Raw genomic sequence first — 21,002 nt, forward strand, 5'->3', positions numbered from 1 at the left:
TATTTTTTTTTTATTTGCGACTCCCAGCGCCGGCGAGTACGAAACATGTCGGCTCTGATACGATTCGGCGCTAGCAGAACATCATTTTTCTTCCCTTGTTGCTGCTTTAATTGTCTCGACTTTCTGCTTACGGTCGACCATAGCATTCTCCTTATCTGACAACCTTCGTTTTCTTTCGCCGCTCTCCACCATTGTTGTAGCCTTCATTATTGTTTTCCTTCGTGCTCTTTTCATCGCTTCTTTCCACATCTCCTTGCGCTGCGCTTCGTTGGAGATGGAGGCAAGATACCTCGTCTTCTCTGGCAGAAGGTTCTGGCAGTGGTCATATTGTGCGGGCTTGCAATATTTCCAAATACGTTGCCTTTGCCTTAACGGCCCACACGTAGCCGATATCGATGTTCTTGGCAAGCCATTTTTATAGGGCAGAGGATGTCGACGTAACGCGTACCAAATGAAATTTTCAGCAGAGCGGTGAGCCTTCTGTCACCCGTAAAAGCCCGTTAGTTGCAATTTTTTTTTCCACAGCTCTTGGTCATATTGACACGGCTCTTGAGATGAAACGGGTCTACGCTCTTTTTAATGACAAAGCTCGACAAAGTCAAATTCTGCTACAGCCCTTCAGCCCTAAGCACAAACCCTTGCACATGCCACTTAGCTTCGTGATATCACTGGAAAGGGGGAACCTGAGGCGTCGCTTGGGAAAAGAAGATGGGGCCACGAGTAGCTCTAGTCGAATGAATAGGGATGAAGTGCTCCAGCTCTGCTTTCATTATTTATTCCTTTATTTTGTAAGGACTTGTAGGCCCTTGTGACGAATTAGTGTCCAAAGCCGGGAGAAATTCAGCTCAGGGAAAAAGAAAGCATTATTTCCTGCGCGTACAACGTTGAAACTGCGGTCGTTGTGTAAACGCTGATTTATGCACCACGTAATACAAATAAGGGAGTATGTTTCACGATTATCACCTCTTTGTAGGTGTGCGAAATTTTGCAGTCAAGGTCAAATTTACTTCTTGGTTCATCTAAACGTGCCTTATCCGTAAGTTCTTTCACTTTCTTCGAGGTTCGAGGTTCGAGCTGTTGGTGGTGTTCACCGGCGCTGACTTTGGCAGCGCGCCTGTAGGAGCTTCCATTGGTTGAAGCATGCGCTTCCATCAATGATAGGAAACAGTTTGATCCCGGTGACGCAAAGCCCAAACACAAAGTCGCAGTTTCCTTGAACACCACCAGATGGCCTTGCCCTTCGTGCATCACTAGAGGGGCTTTAAGCATCAGGGGCGGCGGAAGCCAGTCCCTCATAGTGGGCGTGAGTCATTCATAAAAAGCAGACCAACCAACACACCAAACAGCATTGCTGCCATTTGACGATACTGTGGCTGCACAGTATCGTCGAATGTCATGGAGTAAGCAATGCCTTTAGGTACCCAGGCGATCCAGCGAACTCGACATGGGGAGTCGAAACGCGAAGCTCGACAAACAGTCCTGCCTTGCGTCCCGCGAAGGCAGCAACAAGGCGACTAAGCGAGATGACTCATCAGTTCGAGCCGCTGAAGCACAAGCAAGGCTACATAGTCGTGATTACTCTGCAGTTGGAACCGCAGAAGCACAACGTCCTACACGCCACGATCCCGTGGTTCGAACCGCTGAGGCAGAAGCGAGGCGCCCAAGTCGGCAAGCAAATGCACCAGTCGGGGCAGACGCCGCAACTAAGGCATCCACTAAGTTTCTGGACAAGCCCTCCGGCTAAGATTGCTCGGTGGGCGAGCGGTTTTGGTTCAAGACACATCTTTTTGCCATAGCTCGGCGTGACTAGGCGATACTGTCGTTGTTGTTTCCCTATAACGACCTCTCAATGTTTCCGTTGGGCTCCTCGTGACTGCAGCCGGTTCGCAAGCACCAACCAAGTACCTCATCTGTCCAGTACCAATGGCTCACGATAGCCTCCCAAACTCCTCAGCTCCTTCCGCTTAGGAACATAGGAGGTCGTATTCATCTTCATTTACCAACAACACGTACACGTGAAATACTTGGACCTCTTCAAAGAGACGTCTGCAAACGTGGGTGAGATATACGCAGTGCAACTAGACAATCAACTTGTCCTAGTGCCACCACCTCACAGGTGGTATCCTACATCACCAGTGCATTGCTGCCTTGGACGTCGTGTCGAACGCTTCTCGGCGGAGATTAGAACATTTCAGCAAGCAACCCTGATTTGATGAAGGATAATCAGATAGTATTGATCTAGTATAGATAGTATACATGCTGGAACTTGCTACAACACCGGCACACATCGACACACCTAAAGGAACGTGCATCGACGACGTCTTCCAAAGACACAATTTTAACCAAGACATTCAGCATATACAAATCTCTTCAGTGATCGCAAGGCCATCATCGCTAAATTAAAATAAGATATGGCGACAAAATTGAACATGTCTACAAAGCATTATTTTCTCTCTCACCCAAGCTAACGCTTATACATTCGTATTACAGACTCCTAACCATCTGTGAGCTCATTTTTGACCTTATATATGTATGTGCATAAGACGTTGGCATTATGGATGATCCCCGATCTCCACTCTTTCTCATTCAGACTTACTGGTCCTCGCCTACTCGACGTGGAGAGAGAAGTGGCCCGACTTTTCTGTCGGCCTCCCACCGCCATAACGGTGGTAGGCAGCTGTCGAGCCTGCCAGGATCCACCATCGCCTGGCAGACTCTGAACTTCGTTTTCCTGGTGAGTCCCGAAGCAGTGCCCAATTTCCTTCCTGCCGACCAACCGCCAGTGTTCCCATCGGCACTACTCTACCTGTACCCGTCTGGAGCGCTGTTAGTGAAACGGGTTTCCCTTCGAGCGTCATACGTACAGCCCTTGTCATAGTTGTATCGAGCGAAACAACTGCGCTGACACGTTCTTTTGCGTCGTAAACCGTAAAAAGCGCAATAGGCCGAGATAGAATACGCCTCGTACTTCCGAGCATGCGCTACCAAGCCGGGATGCCATCGCTTTTCGTGCTTCTCGCTTGTCATTGCTTTTAGTGACTCCAGCTTATCGATACTTGCCCTCATATAAACGTCAAAGGAGCCTTTGCTGTGAAGGTGGTCGCTTCCGTCTCATTTCGAGCCACTCGTTTGCTATACGATTCTTTGTCGCGCAGTTTAGTAGTGCCAGTAGGAATAATAATAATAATATTTGGGGTTTTACGTGCCAAAACCACTTTCTGATTATGAGGCACGCCGTAGTGGAGGACTCCGGAAATTTTGACCACCTGGGGTTCTTTAACGTGCACCTAAATCTAAGCACACGGGTGTTTTCGCATTTCGCCCCCATCGAAATGCGGCCGCCGTGGCCGGGATTCGATCCCGCGACCTCGTGCTCAGCAGCCCAACACCATAGCCACTGAGCAACCACGGCGGGTAGTGCCAGTAGGAGAAGCTGGCATCTCCATATTACACCACGTGCTAATGAACAAAGTCGCGCCTTAACCAGTGTCGCCTCCTGTTTAGAAGGAACGCTCGAATGCACACAGAAGCGCGCCACTTTCCAGCTTTAGAGAGTCGTGAAGTAAGCTGTACAATTGCATAGGTCGGTATGCACGCAGGTAAATAAAGCAGAGTGTTTCAATATATCGCCTGTTGTAGAAAACGATAATTCTAGTCCTTGAGCGGGATTATTTAGAAGAGCAGACGTGCACGAGAAATCGGAACACATATCAGCTAATTACAAATGCACTAATTAACTTTTAAATTGATCATTTTACGGCCCATATTGCAATTTACTAATTGTAGCCGGTGAGTCTGCAAGGCGCATCCACTTGGAATGAATTTCCAGAATGACACAAGTTTGGAGGTATGTGTCATCAAAGTTGCAGTAAAATATGTACTCTTGTTCCCTTTATTTCTTTAACAAATAGCTATTTTATGCATTGAAGCACAAAAGAAAGTGGAACGCCTATGTATTTCATCCCACACTTTGGGAAATATCTCCAAACTGGTGTCATCCTGGAGTTTCATTGAAGTGGATGGTTCTTGCTACAATTCGTAAATTACAATATCTAGCCTAAAGTAATTCATTAGGAAGATAATTAGGGATATTTCCTTAATTAGTTAGATATGTGCTTCGATTTCTCGTGCCCCGGGCTATTCCTAAAGAATCCTGAAAACTTGAAAAATGATCGACCCGTATATATGAGATCAGCGCTATCAGGCTGATCGGAACACTGGTGAAAGAAAAAAAAAAACTCAAATATGTGCATCCCTTTTCACAATAACGGCGTTGAGCCAACAACGGACCAGCATTTTTCTAAGTCTCTATTGTGCAATCTGTTCCATGGGTTGCTTAAAAAAAAAAGTGAGAAAGGTCGCTCAAGCTAGGGAAACAATATCCTGCCCGGCGATAACTATAGCTCCATTGTCTTTTCTTAATCGCCAAGCTTTTGTTATTGTCGGCGTAATGAATAAGCCTGCATGGCGTCTACTACAATTGACGCCGTGTTAAACGGCTGTATACAGGCTCCATTACGCGCTTTGTGCAGCTGATGATTCTCATTTTCTTTTTCTGAGGTTGGGGCCACAGCACATTTCATGTTTTTAGCTTGTATGCATTTTTACCATTTGTCATACCTGCGTTTGTTGTCTTTGTCTCTTTACAGTAAATGTGCAAAGACTAGCTACGAAGAGAGTAGACACAAAGAAACAAGCACAACGCAGCATTACTTCCTGCTGGCGGTTATTGAACGGTTAACTGAACTATACTGAAAAAAAAACGATAATAAGTCATCGCGATAACCCTTCGTAGCGATGAGTTGCGACCGCGCGCTTTCCTGTTCCTGACGGCGTACTCGGTTTTACTTTTTATGCGGGGCGTGAAAAAGGCCACATACGCCGTTCCACAGCCTGCTGTTCACTAAGCTTGTGAAAGACACACATGTGATGGACATGAAGTGCAGTGCATCAATGCTTCTCTTGTCAAAGAGAAGCGCATTCTATAAGAGATATTTATCTTGATGGGTACTGACGTCGGTACCTGGTTGCAGCGTAGTATTCGCTATTGTCCCCGCGGTTTCTTTGTATCCAGACTTAGAAAAGTTTGCACGCTTTGGGGCTTGTCTTGTCCCCAAACGATAATCTTCAGCTATCTTTGCTGTCTTTATAGCTGCGCGTCCGGGACTTATAGGTACCGAACGACATCCGCGTTGTCAGCGTGACATAGCATTCTCGACAGCAAGGTACCGCAAGCGCAGGGTTTCAAGTGACAGCAATCGATTGTCACGGCAAATAGCGCATGGGCACAAAGTGCGACTGTAAATATATATTTAGAGGGTACCATTGCCCTAAAAGTGGCGCAATATTTTTTCAAAGGTGTCTTTTACAGAGCAACTAGACATCTTGGCGCCTATTTTTTTTTTCTTCTTGTGTACTGAGGCGCTTTTACTGTTTTATCATTCGCCGTAGCGAGCGAACAAACTACGAATTACTGCCGCGCTGATAATACAGCTGGCTCATTCGATACCGATATAATTTATCCATGTCCGGTCTGCAACCCAGTTCAAACACGGTCGGGTAATCAGCCCATGTCTCATGTGACGTGCCAAACACGAATGCGATGATCAATCTGAACACATATGGATAACTGCGCTCAGCTCACATGACACAGCAATCATCTGGGCATTAGAACGACAGAAAGCTGTGCTAGTTGGTAAAGATTCATAATGCAAAGAATGGGCAAGGCGTGCAGACACGGACACGATAGAAGAGAAGTGAACAACACGAACGCCGCCTATCAACTGAAGGAAACACAGAGGCGAAATAAGAAAAGACAGAAAACTCATTTGCGCATGCTCTGGAATGGTAGCACCACGTGTCGGTCGGGTACACGTGCCGGTCTACGTGAGAGGGAACTGTTAAGGCATTTGACCTCTTCCTTATGTAAGGTAATCGAAGGCTGACTCACGCGCGCGCTTCCACCATTATTTATATGACATGCCTCGACCATAAGACGCGTATCTTCATTCCTATGCCTGTACAATATCACGCATTCATCTAACTCAGGCGTGCAGTTACAATCTTGGCAGTCTTGGCAATGTAAGGCAAGATTAGAAGGCGAACCACCGGTTAACGACCTTTTATGTTCCATTAGCGTCTGATTAGTAAACCGCCCCGTTTGTCCTACGTAGAAATGGCCGCAGCTAAAGGGCAGCCTGTTTCTTGCACGATATTTCGCGTTGCCACCGTTTGCTTCTCGAGCGGCCAAGTATTTCGTCGAAGAAAATGTATAAAATGAGAAAAATTTGAACTATACTTACAAAGTATACTTTTGCTTAACTGTCTCTCGTGTGCATGCTTCTTGTTTCCCATTTGCTAATTCGAAGAAGCATGCGGATTTCTTGCTTCAAACAAAGAATGACATTATGGAATGGCGAACGCACTCGCGCTTGAGGCAACACACTTGCGGCGAGACACCGTGAATGCAGCTGATCACAGCTACGCGGCATTTGCATATTTTAAATGTTTGGCTCAAGTTACGTAGGACACCCTGTATATACTGAGAGAATGGTTGACGTGAAGTTTTATCTGTGGTCACAGCTATTGAACACGCTGTGACCACAGATAAAACTTCACGTCAACCATTCTCTCAGTATATACAGGGTGTCCTACGTAACTTGAGCCAAACATTTAAAATATGCAAATGCCGCGTAGCTGAACCAAACCAAGGTAATCTTGTTTGCCATAACTTGGAGATACTCAAAATAATATTTTGAATTGCCCCTGATTAAATAATAGTCTTAATAATTAATGAACTTCCTAATTATTATAATTACATGAAAACTATCAAAGAGAAAATTGTAGAGCAACTTGAAAAGCTTCCGATAGTGCTTTCTGCTGAGGAATTCGCGCTACATAAAAGTGTTTTTCCGAGCGTGAAAGAAGCCCGCGAATATACGCAAAAGTGCTGCGCGACTGTCCGCTCGAGCCATTTTACGTGTACTTGCGAGCTTCTTTCACGCTCGGAAGAACACTTTTATGTAGCGCGTATTAAGCAACAGAAAGCTGTATCGGCAATTTTTCATGTTGCTCTCCAATGTCCTTTTTCACGCTATACTTAACTATACTTAAGAAGTTGATTAATTATTAGGACTAATTATCTAATTAGGCGAGATACAAAATATAATCTGAGTATTTCTAAGCGAAGGCAACCAACATTACGTAGGTTCGGTCCAGCTATGTGCATATCCATATTTTAGTGTTTGACTCAAGTTACGCGGACACCCTGGATAGGTAACGCACTACGGTCCATCCATCGGTCTTTCCCTAAATGGCAGCACATTTCCTCACCGAAGCACTTTCCCACACCTCAACGCACCCTCCCACTCATATAACAATACCGTCTTGATAACGCTCTCCAAAGAGGTGGGAACTACTGTCCACGCTCCGCTGTCGACGTCGCGACAATGACGACGTATCGGGGACAAAAACAAAATTAACGATAAAATAAATCTACTATAGCGCAGGATGTGTTTTCCCCGTTTTATACGTGCTCACCCATTCCTAATTTCATGCCGTCTTTATTCTTTTGCAGGACTATGCTCTCCGAATATTCTGTTCATTAGAATTTCTTCCTTTCTATACAAACAGTTTTGCCGTTTTGCTCCATGCATCCATTTGAGGTTCCCAGCTCCAGCTCACACACGCAAGTGGGAAAAGCACAAGATATATATATATATATATATATATATATATATATATATATATATATATATATATATATATATATATATATATATATATATATATATATATATATATATATATATATATATATATATGTGTGTGTGTGTGTGTGTGTGTTTGTGTTTGTGTGTGTGTGTGTGTGTGTGTGTGTCCTTACAGCCAAATACAATGCCAGAAGTTGAGGGCATAAGAAACACGATGTAAATAATGCAGAAGGGGACAGAAATATGAGCATTGTTATTAATAAAAAATCGAGTGCCTCTGTGCAAGCATTATCATCGGCGAAGTAACTAGCTCATTACGCACGCAGTCCGCGAGCCAGCAGCACGGAACGTGGTTTATGGTATTCCTTCGGTCGAGACCAGCGGCAAAGCAGGGCACATAAGAAAAGCGATCAAGACGGAGAAGCTGGCTTAGAATCATGACGCTATTTGCGAGAGGACCTTCAGCATTTTTATGGTTCACCATCCACTCACACTAATTCACCATTTGTATTAAACATAAATTTCGAAACTACATAAAGAGCGCCGTCAGCAGAAAGAATTAAAACGCAAGACGCTGTAACAAAAGAACTAGGGGTCACCCCAGGGTAAAAAAAGAAGTGAAATGAAAAGAACGCATAAAAAGAACGATGCTGCGTACTCTCTATGGTGGGCTGGCGCGGCAATATTTCTGGCTTCGTGCGATGCAGACGCATCCAGACACTCAGACGATGGAAGGGGCAGTAATTCGTATTCTCCGCGGAGAGGACGGCACTTGAGTGCAACACATGTTGGTATTGAGCGGGATAAAGAGAGCAAAATTGACTGCGAACAAAAGCTTAAGGTCAAGCCGCTTCATGGAGCCCCTTCTTAGCATTCGTCGCGGAGATGAGCGAGCAAGACAACGCGTTGCTTTGTACGCACTGTTGGAGAATTTGTTGCACATGAGGAAAAAATAACGCGATTGCTTCGTCGGCGCGAATTAATTACGGGATGTTCTTTTTTTTTAACAGACCGTTTTCTCTCCCTCTTGCTAGTCACTGCGTTATAGACAGCTAATTGGAATACAAAGACGCATTTGTTTTGTGTTATTTTTATGCAGGAGCATTTCAGTGCTTGGGCCCTCACTTGAGCGTGATTATGAGCAATCTTTTAACAAAGCAGCATGATAGAGGGAAAGAGAGAAATGAGGTTACAAACCACCGAGGATAATCGAAAGACAGACGTCCGGTTTGCCACCTTACACTCGGGAAGGGGCAAAGACAGACAGAAGTGCGGAAAGGCAAGTGGTGAGGGGGAGCAGATTTATAGAAGAAGAAAGAGGAAAGTATGTATTCACATACTCGTACACAAGCACACACGCACGCACATAGAGAGATAGAGAGGAGGGGTGAACGGTGAAGACGTGGGTGTGCTAGAGACGTTCGACTACCCACCCGTTAAGTAGAAAGCGACAATGGCGCTACTGAAGTTCCTACATTCAAGACTTGTGTTGCTACGTTCCGGAGCGCACACACTAACGCGTGTGCGTGCGTGCGTGCATCAAACTTTCTGCGAAAAAGCAAGGAGCCGGCGACCATCACTTATTCACACGAGGTTTGCGTGCGCGGATTGTTAAACTCCGCAGCTTAAAGTGCGAACCGGATGCTCTTGCCTGAAACTATCGGCCACGAAGTCAAAGTAATGAGGGCTGGGGAGGCATCAGCTCGGCGCCGCCATCTCCCGTATCGCAAAGGCCAATTCGTCATGCGGGGCGGGAGGCTGCGTGGCTTCAGTGCTCATTAATTATAGTCTCTGCGCCAACCCCGCTGTTCCCCACTCACAATTTGCTCAACGGGCCCCTGGTTTTAGTCCCCACTCGCGAACCCTGCGTCAGATACGGTGCCTAAAGCTTCCCGTCTCAAAAGCGAGATCCTGCGAATTACGTATGCGTTGATCGGACCTGCGGCCTACGTTTGCAGCAGCGCGCACAACTTTCCATACTTTAAAAGTCAACGCTGTTGCTTGTTTTGTTTTTGCAACTTCCCTCCCCACTGTCGAAGACCTGACAATTTCCTGGATGAAAGAGTGCACCGGTAATCATCGTATCGTTGTGAACGTTTTAGGAATGACCCACGTGTTCTCAGCGGAATGATTATTGACTGCCGGTGGCTCATGCTCCGTTTAGGAGCCTTTTAAAGGCTGAATGTTTTAATGTTCCGAATGCGTAACTGCTGAAGTGATCTGACTGCTGAATTTAAGAGCCTTGTTCTTTCTCCTCTAGCGAAAGACTACCAGCATGTGCCCTATTTACGAAACATCATCCAATATAATCATTTGGGCGTGAAACCATGTAGCAAGCTTTCCTTTTAGAGAAGATATGATAAAGCTGGGGTGAATGTTTTATCACGGGACTGAGTAATGGTTATCCTAAATAATGATTTCTAGTTGCAGATAATACTTATTACAGTAAATTTCAGCGTGTATTTCACAATCATTATTCGTTTAAACCAACAAGTTCTTTCGATCGTCACAGGTGAGGCAAATTCAATTCGGGTTTTTTTATCAGATTTTCTTATCTGACGCGGTTGAAAGGAATGCACAAATGCTTCTTAAGAAAAACAATGGTTCAAATGAAAGCATGTGAACTCTAACAGAAATCCCATCAAAATATTCTATATTTTTATGCCCGTCTTTACATAGCTTCTTTCTGTAAGGAAAGGGCTTTTAGCTACTACCGTAATGCGGGATTTAATCAAGGATCTATGCTTAAGTTAATCTCATTGGTTAATCTCAGGCTTCAGTGTCGCTGGAAATGCCAGGAGATTCCTGCACAATTTCATTAGTAACACGCGCGTTAATTTTGTCAAATATATCCAAAAGATGTTGAATAAAAATGTGTCACAATGGGTTTCGAACGACCCATGCAAGCGAAGCAGGAGCAACACACTTGGCCGAAAAAGATGGCACCGAATGAGATTAGATTTAGCCATGAAACATAAAGCAATTTCCTGAAGTTTCTGTAGCCTAGAGGAAACAGGTATGCTAAAGAACGCTAACAGTCGCACAGCAATACTGGAGCCAGCAGGCATATCAAATTTCAAGAATGTAGACAAGAAAATTCAACCAAGACTACTCTTTAAAATAATAAAGAGAAGTACTACCGGAACCTGGTACTACCAACCAAATTGTATCTATTTATCGCTAGGAAGGACTGGAACCGTTAGTGTATTCTTTTCGTACACTTTGCATTGTGCCGTTTATATATTGCGAGCTCATTGGACCGCAGCTTTATTACGATTGAGTGAGATTTCCATTTGCGAAAATTTCATTCCCGTAGGAGTTTGAACATGACATTACCTTTTAAGCCGATCAAAATCTATACAAAGCAATACACTACTGACGCTTACATATTTTTGCAGCGAAAGCATTCATACGACGTCTTTTATAGGCGCTCAAGTCAGTGTGTCGAAGTATCGCTTGTGAGCAATGGTGTTGGGGCTTCTAAATAAAAGTTTCGTAAAACCCTATACACAAATTTCAATGAAAAGAGAAGCAATTAAACCCTCAGATTATTTACTACGCCATACGCATGTATTTCAACTTGATCTGCTTTCTCTAAATTTTAGCTTTAGTTGCTCACAATATATATATATATATATATATATATATATATATATATATATATATATATATATATATATGTGTGTGTGTGTGTGTGTGTGTGTGTGTGTGTGTGTGTGTGTGTGTGTGTGTGTGTGTGTGTGTGTGTGTGTGTGTGTGTGTGTGTGTGTGTGTGTGTGTGTGTTGAGAACAGTCCTATACACATGGCAACATGCTTCTAACATTAAGCTTTCAAGACTGCGCTACACCAAAGTTCAGCGAAATCTTTTTTACTACAGCTTTGTATTCAAACACAGTGTTGATGAATTAAGAAGTAAAAGATTGCCCAAATGGACATATAACTTTTTGGTGGCTCATCTGTCCTATATGATCGATGGTGCGTGTGTCTTTCTCAAATAAGTACGCCTTTATTGTTCTTACAAACTGCACCCCTCATTGTGAGGTTCGTCAGTGCAGAGAGGCAACCTAGTCTTTTCTCCTCCGGGATTTCGCTTTAGCTCGCATAGAAGAATACTGTTCAACACTCTAGATGAATTCGTAAACACTATTCTTTTGAAAAGTACAGTTCCTGGATTCCTGACCCCACTGACGTGGGTCCATGAGACAGCAAAGGCCCAGCAGCTTAGTCTTTCGTACCTATCGCGACTTCACAAAAGAGCTCCACCGTCCTGCGTGTTTACACAGACGTCCAAAGTCTGCATAGAAGAGTTTTCTTTCTTTCCCTCATCTTCCACAACCATTTCCCTTATCCCAGTACAACGTAGCCAGCTGCACACCTAAACTTCTTGTTTTCCTTCTCTTATTCCTTGCACACCCACTCTGTCTCTATCTCTCCTAACTCTTTTGTCAGGTTCACCTCTTCCTGCAAGAGGATATGACGCACACAACTCTTAATTAAACCTCATCGTCATGCACATCCGAGTGCACTTTTAGTCTCCCATACAGTTTCGTCGACTCGTACTGCCAACAGGTTCTCCCTTTTTTTTCCCGCAAAGTTTCTTCCCCTGTGCACTGTGTTTTCGGAACACTCCCGAGGGATTAGCATTTCCCGGCAGCCACGAATCTGCATGGAAGCGAGCTCAGCCACGCCGTTCTTTCGTAAACCCTAGCTCTGTGCAACGCGACGTTTGCCAAGGTTGGCACCGAGCCTTCCTTCCCAATCCGGGGATTTCCGGCGAATACCAGAGCTGCTGGGCGAGCCGTCCACTGTCACAGCTTCGCCGCTTCAGAGCATGTCGTCTCCCGTGCACGAGAATTCGCAAAGAAATCGCCGTCCCCGCCAAGGCTCCCTGCGTAACCTTCAGTAGCATTTGCACGCTTCTATAAACAAGGTGTTTGGCTCTAATCCCGGCACGGCGTCGCATGCCAAGACAGCAAACCTCGCCTTGGACTTTCCTCTTTTTATTATTGCGTTCCACCTCGCTTTATTTCCAACATCTCTCACGGTCTGGTGACATTACCTTCAGAGTGCGTCTGCGACATACAGTCAAGCTCCCCCTTGCAGTTATGCAGTTACTTGTTTGTTAAATGTGCTCGCGTTCAAGCTGAGCACAGATTGTCAAAGGTCGTAAGGCTTTACATCCACCCAAGTTTTCTGGACCCCGATGGTTTGATAAGAAACAAGACTCTTTTATCTCGTTTGTATGCGCAGAATGCGTCTTCAAATGTACGTCGACTGCTTCCGAGCAAGAGACGTCCTGCTTAATGTCCTAAGAAAAAAAAGAGATTTTTAGTGCACTTTCACCTCATTGCCAGGCGTTTCATTCCCCATATTTTTCCTGAAAGCTATCTAAACATTCGCTGTCTTTTTATTCTGTTCGCAGAGCTTGAACTTCCGCATTCGAAACCGCGTTCTTGAACTTGTGCAATATCACGGAGAGCGCGATAGGTTCAAGATAACTTGGGTCTTTTGATTTATTAGGCCTCACAATACTATTTCTGTTTGTGTGTTCGTCTTTTCTCAATTAGGGATTTCATTTTACCCTATTTACTTCTGCTTGGATGCACCTGTCGTCTGCACAATTTTATCTGCCTTGCCTTTCCAACGCAAACTTCACCACAAAATCTGTGTTCAAGATGTCATGCGGCTTTCACAAAGCGCTCGCAAAGTCTCACACAGTCTTGCCAGTAGGTCAGACACGCGTAACGTCGAAACCTATAGCTAAGATCTCTACTCTTTAACCAACCATGGTTTTCGTTAAGCAAGTAACAAAGGCGTTGACTGTTCACCGCACCCTCCCATACTTTCCTTTGCGTGGCTACTCTCTTGGCGAATGCGTATGTGGATATATATTCAAATATTATATGAAGATACCCACGAATTTGCGCATGTAAAGCTTCTATGCTGGTAAAATATGCCCAACTCTTTTCCGCGTAACGTAAAAAAATACTTCCTGCATGAAACAGGCACACATAATTTCTGATCGCAGCGATATCTATAGCACACCGATTGGTGAATGTAATCGCTAATTATAGTTAACGGATTCTTTGGTTCCCTTTATTTTCTTTGATTTCAACGCTCCGTGTGCGCCATTTGATTATTTTACAATCCTACAGAATAGCCATGGCCCACTACGCACGATTGCCACGGAAAACATAGTTATATAATTATGGCTCACGTATATCTCTAAACTACACCAATCTGTTAATGAAGTGGTTCATGAATTTTTTCACGAATTTTCACGAATTTTTTTATTCACTTTCTCTGATTTAGCCATTCGGTACGTGCCACTGGGGGGCGTACTCGTTGTTGGCCAATCCTGCAAAATAGTACCGTGACACAAGAGGCGCAAAAAATGTAAATGTTGCTTGACGCGTGTCGTACTTTGCTTACACCTGTCACCAGCCAATTGTACGCATTAACATTAGCTGTAAAGTATTTAATTAACAGCTCGACGTAAGGTTCTCTTCGCATAGGTTACAACGTGCGCGTTGAATCTCCATGAATTTTGTTTTTGTTTTTCTTGTTGATACCTGCGGATTTTTCTGTGTTTTTCTTTCTTTAAACTTAGTGTGCCGTCGTGATTATGGTGTGTGTGAGCATGTTTTATGGTAAAAGGGGAAGTTTCAGTTTCTTACCTGTGTATGGTGACACCGGCTTTGCTGTATAGCTTATACCTTCCCGTTCGTCAACGGTTATTAACAGAAAGATGCGTGATCTATATGATCTAACTCCTTATAGCACGCTATAACTTAAATTTGAATATTTTACATGTTAATTACACCGCACTTTACAGCTAGTATTTTTTATTATTGTTTTGGTCAACATATTTACTCTAGTTAGTTCCTTTGTTTTACGTTATATATATATATATATATATATATATATATATATATGACTTACGTTCCTCCAAAACCTCTAATACCCCTGTCGCACGAGAATCTGGACTGTCATTTGCATTTAATGACTCTCGATATATCAAATTAAAGTAGTTACTGTTCGCTGGCACACGACAGAAGATAATGTAATTTGCAAACAATGGCCATCGCGATGCGTCGAAGACTACAAGGCACGGTAAACGTCACAGCACGTGTAATAAGTATTCTCGAATGTATACAACTGTAACCAAATTAATTTTAGCTCGGTGGTATTCATCCGAAAATGCGATTGCGTCAATAGCCAAGAGGGACTTCCCCATTAGGAATTCAAAAATTGGTCAAAAAGCAACGTGATTAACATGGCAGATTGTGACGAAGACACTAAAACGCTCCCTCGCATCATCTAGATATGTAGCATAGTCATTGCCTATTTCTGTAAGCATGTAAGTCGCATCAATGTAGATAGTTACTAGATATTTAAATAAAATCCCAAGCAAGTGAGCTGCAGGTTGTTAAAGTGCGGCTGCAAGCCGCACTTTAACTCCATTGCGGCGGTAATGGTAACAACCGCGCTCATGGACAATGCTAGAGTCCTCAGCAGGATGAGTACTGGTTAGAACAACGCATTTTAACGCGACAGCGTTAAGGGCCCCGTGTCGCACAAAATCCGGTGCCGACGTCGTAGCCAGCATCGGCGTCCAGTGAGCGAACGTTGCCGCATACGTTTAGGTATAAGCGTGTTCCATGTCTTCCTATATGACATGCGGTGTGTGCGAGTTATATTTTCACACCTTTCTATCAATACAATTGCCACCGACAGCGCTTGCCTTTTATGCTAAATCTACTCAGGCTGAAACATTAAAAGTGCGAAACAATAACAGAAACCTGAAAATGCCCGCAGGGGCGTCTGCGTCAGCAGGCGGTTGGTGTGTTGCAACACCACGTACCCGAGCACACGAGCGTTGGAACCTCCCGCGTCTAACCGTGCGCGGCTTAGCCGTGTTCGGGGAAAGGGGGATCCTGAGGGTTGAGCCAATGCCGGGTGTTTGGACCTTTACGGCCCTTCGGCGGCGGCAACACACCCATTTGCCCTCGGCTTCACGTAGACGCACCGCCCGACTCACCCACCCGGGGGAAATCGGTAGCTGCCTTTTCCTATCCTCCTCTCCAATCTTCGTATTCCTCTCTCACATTTAATCATTCCTGTCGTCTCCTCTCCTCTCTGCGCTTTGAATATTGTGGTCAGAATATTGTAAGTATTGTGCACCACACTGTTAACCACACAATGCGATATGCCGGTATGTTTCTGCGAGTGCTAATGCGCGATAATGATCGCGACTCAAAGGTTACAAATACCAAGCCCCAAAGGCACTTGTGTCAATGTGTGGGGAGTTTCGCTCTCTCAGTCACTCATATATTCCGCCAACTTATGTTTTGCCTCTTGCTTAGGTAGAGAGATAGATCAAAGATGGGAAGGGTAGAGTGGCCTATTAGACTATAGTTTCCGGTTTGCAACCCTGCACAGGTATGGAGTGAGCGGGCACTGGAAAGGAGGTGGAGCGAGAGAGCGATAACAGAAGACAAAAAGAAACAGTAGGGGCGTTCCCGTTATACGCATCTACACAGGCCAGAGGAGAGCAACTAGTCCGCACGTATTGCACCGGGACGAGGAGAATGGTCCCGTTGGAGTCTTTTCTACGGCAGACTTTCTTCCCCTCGCTAGATTTCCTAAAATTATTAAATTTAATGGGCCGAAAGGCTCTGAGCGACGTCGAAGGGGGCGGACTCCAAATCAGTTTCAACCAGCTGCGGCTCTTTAACGTGCACCCGAACTGCCGTACCCGAGCGGTTTGTCATTCTACTCCAAAAGGATTGCAGCCACCTCTACCTGGAATCTATGCCCTGAACTGGTGTGTTCGGCAGCATGACGTCATGGCCATTGAGCTGCCGCGGTGCATGGTATACGGACTTAAGAAAGTTTTTCGAAGATACTGAGCTACCATGCCACCAGACATTTATTAGCAGCTAGGATAAAAAAGTGATGCGCTGGACGACGTATGGCGCGAAAGAAGGTGAGGTAATAAAAGCTAGGTAGTCATGGTCAGTAAGATGGAAGCTTTGGCGAATTGGTTATTCAATATCGACATCTTTGGACAGCGCAAAAGACGAGGACTTCCTTCAGTCCTCGTTGGTTTTGGGCGCCCACGTTTTGGAACGCTAGCTAGAACGCGTTGCGCCGGCTGCGTTTATCGGCACGGCATTTCTTTTTCGCTTCTACTGCTGAATCGCACGTTGTTTTTGGTGCGGCATTGTTTTATTATTTAGTGAAAATGATTGTGAACGATCTTTACAAGCCTCAATCGAATCTTTGCCACGTGCAATTTCATAATGTAGACACAAGACGCCTTGTGAAATCGGGAAATCTTTATTTGCTATATATAAATGCTCGCTCCGGGCTTTTTGTGCATTCATCCAACGTGGCGGCACCGGGTAAGCAGCAGTGATTCCCGTACGAAGCTCCACCAGACGGCATCGGCTGAAAAAAATTTAAAGGACAAGCATGGGCCATTTTGGTATTTGGACCTCATAGGAATAATGCGTGTCGAGGCAAAGCGTGCGATAGGGCTGAATGGGTGGCATTATCTACAAGAGCAATTCGTTTTTACATACATGGCATAGAAAACACCCGACTTATACCAAACAATACCATAAAATATGAAGAAAACATTTGATATGTAATCTTGAACCCTGTATGTTGTAGGCTATAGACCCATTCAACAGCTAAAGAGTAGCCGGTGCCTTAAATTGTTCCTGAACATCTCCTTATATCAACAAAAATGAAACGCAAACATATATTTTCCAAGCATTCCCCCATTCCCAGGCATTATTTCCTGCTCTTTTAGAGAACAAATACACGGGCGACTGCGCGTTTCCCAAAACAACTTGGGCTCAGCTGACGCGATGGTACGCTACGTACATCTAGGTTGCCACAATACACGCTCTCAGGCAGATGCATGCTAGACGCTCGCAGAGCGCATTCTACTCGCCATCGAGGCAAATGTGTGGGTGCAAAGCCTGTTTTCAGTTGTTCAGACGAAGGAATTTTCGAAATACAAGTTCCTGGTTTTTGAGCTCCTCGGCGTTATCTTTTGTGCGTTCTGCCGGCGCAAGTAATTCACTACCACGCTATCACTCTAAACAATCGCTCGTCGCGTTTTCGACAAGCGTGAGGACCGAAAGAATACGTATGTTGTTGCGGGGCCATAAAAAGCGTCACAATCTTGTCTCACTATAATTCTGTATACGCCAAACAAACTGTCACCACGTCCGAGCTGCTTGTCGCTAACTGCGCCACAATTCCGGGTGCGGCAAGCGTGCCTTCAAGTTATTCCAAAAAGTAACGAAATGAATCCCAATAATGCTGGGTGTCAGAGAAAGCGTCACTTCAGCACATGTGAAACTAACTGCATGCATCACTATGGTCGAGCTGCTTTTCCCTAACTTCGTCACAAAGCCGGGCGCGGCGAGCGTGCCCCAAAAACTGCCGAAATAAGTTACAATTACGTTGGGGCCCATAGAAAGCGTCGCAAACACCTCCCAGTGCGAGTAATTAACTCAAATTAACTGCGCCAGGATGGCCGAGCTGTTTTCCGCCAACTTCGTCGCAAGTCTCGGTTAGCCGTGCCGTACGCCTAAAGTGCTTGAAATGTGTCTCAGGCGCAAACAAAATCTCTCACCTTGTTGTAGTCCAATGGTGTAGCGCTGCCGTGCCTAAGTGCAGAAGGAATGCAAGAATACGCCTGGAGTCCAACAAACCAGGATACATAAAAAAAAGAAAAAGAGAGAGAAAGAGAGAGGCGGGTCGTCGAACAGGTGAACTGCACATGCACCGGCCTCGCTGGCTTCAGTGGCGTGTCTGGCGCATGGCGTATGCATCTGGCACGTCTGGCGTACCGTTAGCTTGTTGCTAGGTGTCGCAATAAAAGCAAGTCACAGAGTATAAGTTCGTTTCTACGCAAAGCTTTCTAAGAAAGTTTTAGCGGGAAAGAAACAAAATAAAACAATGGCTGTTAGCTTCATTTCGCTTTTTTTTTCGATGCTTGCGGCAGCTAACGGATGGAATTAGGACTAGCGTGAGGTATTTAGAGTTGCCCATTTTCACCGAGTGTACCCTCTTGTTCAATTTCTTTCTCTATGGTAATAGGTCTTCGAGCCATCCCTTAATAAAATAAAAATACATGCGGATCCCACGCACTGCTGGAATCGACGTAAGCGAAGCTTTCTGTGCTGTTTGCTTTGATGGACGATAATTAGCGTTGATGTTTAAGGCGTACGTTTGATTTCATCAACGTTTAGTTTACCATGATAATGGTAGACTAAACGTTAAACGTTAAACGTTAGCTTGCGTGCACCACATCTGTTTGTTTACGCAGTACACAGAACACATTGCGGGAGGTGTTTGCTTGGGGCGTACTTGTGAGAAATACTTCGCATAACCTCTGAGTGAGTTGAGCACATTCATTGCCGCACATGACACATCGCAGCGTGGCAGAACTATTACGATTGAATTGAATTATACGGCTGTACATGCCAAAAAAAACACAATCAGATTATGAGACACATTGTATTGGTGGACTCCGAAATAATTTTGACACCGTGGTGCGCTTTAAGAGAGAGAGAGAGAAAATAATGCAGAGAAAGGCAGGGAGGTTAACCAGAGGTAGTTCCGGTTGGCTACCCTGCGCAGGGGGAGGGGTTAAGGGGGATAAAAAGAGAAATAGAGTGGAAGGGGGAAATAGAAAGAAAGGGGAGACAAGCACGAACAAAGCGCGTACGCTACATAGCGGTAGGGGGTGGCATTCTTAGAGTCTGTCGTGAAGCCCCGTAGACCGCAAGAACCTTAATAGCGCGAGTAAGGCCTTCAACGCGGATGTTCTTTGGGAGCATTGGCCTAAAGCTTTTAGTTCTGAAAGTGGGCGATTGTCCAACTGGTCCAGTACTCTGCACATCACTTGTCTCTCAGCACTGTATCGCGGGCACATACAGATAATGTGTGCGAGCGTCTCGTCGATGTTACATGGGTCGCACGCGGGGCTGTTGGCCATTCCTATGAGAAAAGCATATGAGTTTGTAAAGGCAACGCCTAGCCACATACGGTAGAGCATGGTTTGTTCACGTCGTGGTAATCCAGGTGGTAGGTGCATCCGTATGTCCGGAGACAACGAACGCAACCGACACATGGTGAAAACATTTGAGTCCCACAGGGGCAGAGTACGCTCATGGGACATCAATCGCAGCTCAGCCGCAGCGTCTGTTCGCGAAAGCGGAATGAAGACTCAGTAATACTTGTTGGGAGGCTAGTTGGTGCATGTTTCCAGAAGAGGGTTATAGCGCCGAAAAAACACAACACACCGTCCCGTCTCGCTTGCTGTGTGTTGTGTTTTTTCAGCGCTATAACCCTCTTCTGGAAGAAGGAAGACTCGTTGACCACTTTCATGTGCAGATCGGGCGGCTTCGTCGGCTTTAATGTTCCGCTAAATCTAAGTGCACTAGGGTTTTCCTTTTTTTTTTATTTCGCCCCAATAGAAATGCGGCTGCCATGGTCGGAATCAAACCCACGACCTCAATCAATGTCATAGCCTTTTTAACGTGCACCCAAAGCACGGCACACAAATTAGTTTGCAATTCGCTTCTATCGAAATGTGGCCGCAGCAGCCGGGAATTCGATCCCGAGCTTTCGGGCTTAGCAGTTCAACACCAAAGTCACTACGCCACCACGGCGGGTCACCTAAACTTTCAGACACGATAACGCTCACACGGAGCAGCAAGTCTCTACACCTGTCTCGCAGGTCCCAGGAAAGGGCGGCGAGGCCAGCGATGATGGGCCGAGGCCCTCCAGGTTAGCAACAGGCGCAAACCCCGGCAGGCCCGCGGACGCCGAAGCCTACGTCGATGAGAGACTTATAGCGCGGGAGCAGGAACGATATGAGCCGCTTGATAGCGATCATTCCCTTCTGACTTACTTTTCAATGCGAAAAATGGACACAGGAGAAAGGGCTGAAATATCTTGGCCAGAGTCCTCCCCCTTTTAAAGTCAACCGCATGTGCAATAAACAGTGTCTTTCCTAAAGCAACCTATATATTCATCGATATGCCACCGAAACTAAATATATTTTATCCAAAACGCTTGAACGCACAATTCGCAAAATGTTTGTCAATTTGGGCGCCTCCCATCTGACATCTAAAATGGAATCAGTTACGTGAGACGTGCGACGGGTTTCGTCGTTTTTGCAGGCAAACGCAAGAAGCCTCTCTCAAGAACTTCTACCCTTCCACAGGCGGACTGCGCATGCGCCGTAGATATCAGGACAC

General features: G+C 45.2%; 1 protein-coding gene across 7 annotated transcripts in view; it reads left to right on the forward strand.

The window, feature by feature from the left end:
• Window positions 1–21,002, forward strand: part of LOC135917655 (uncharacterized) — a 597,391-nt gene that overhangs the window by 359,780 nt on the left and 216,609 nt on the right. For all 7 annotated transcript variants that reach the window (XM_065451225.2, XM_065451224.2, XM_070537235.1 and 4 more), the window contains one exon: window positions 2,591–2,734. The gene's annotated coding sequence lies outside the window, so the exon portion shown is untranslated. The remainder of the gene's footprint in view (window positions 1–2,590; window positions 2,735–21,002) is intronic.

The sequence above is a fragment of the Dermacentor albipictus genome, chromosome 4 (assembly GCF_038994185.2).
Source record: "Dermacentor albipictus isolate Rhodes 1998 colony chromosome 4, USDA_Dalb.pri_finalv2, whole genome shotgun sequence".
Taxonomy (NCBI): domain Eukaryota; kingdom Metazoa; phylum Arthropoda; class Arachnida; order Ixodida; family Ixodidae; genus Dermacentor; species Dermacentor albipictus.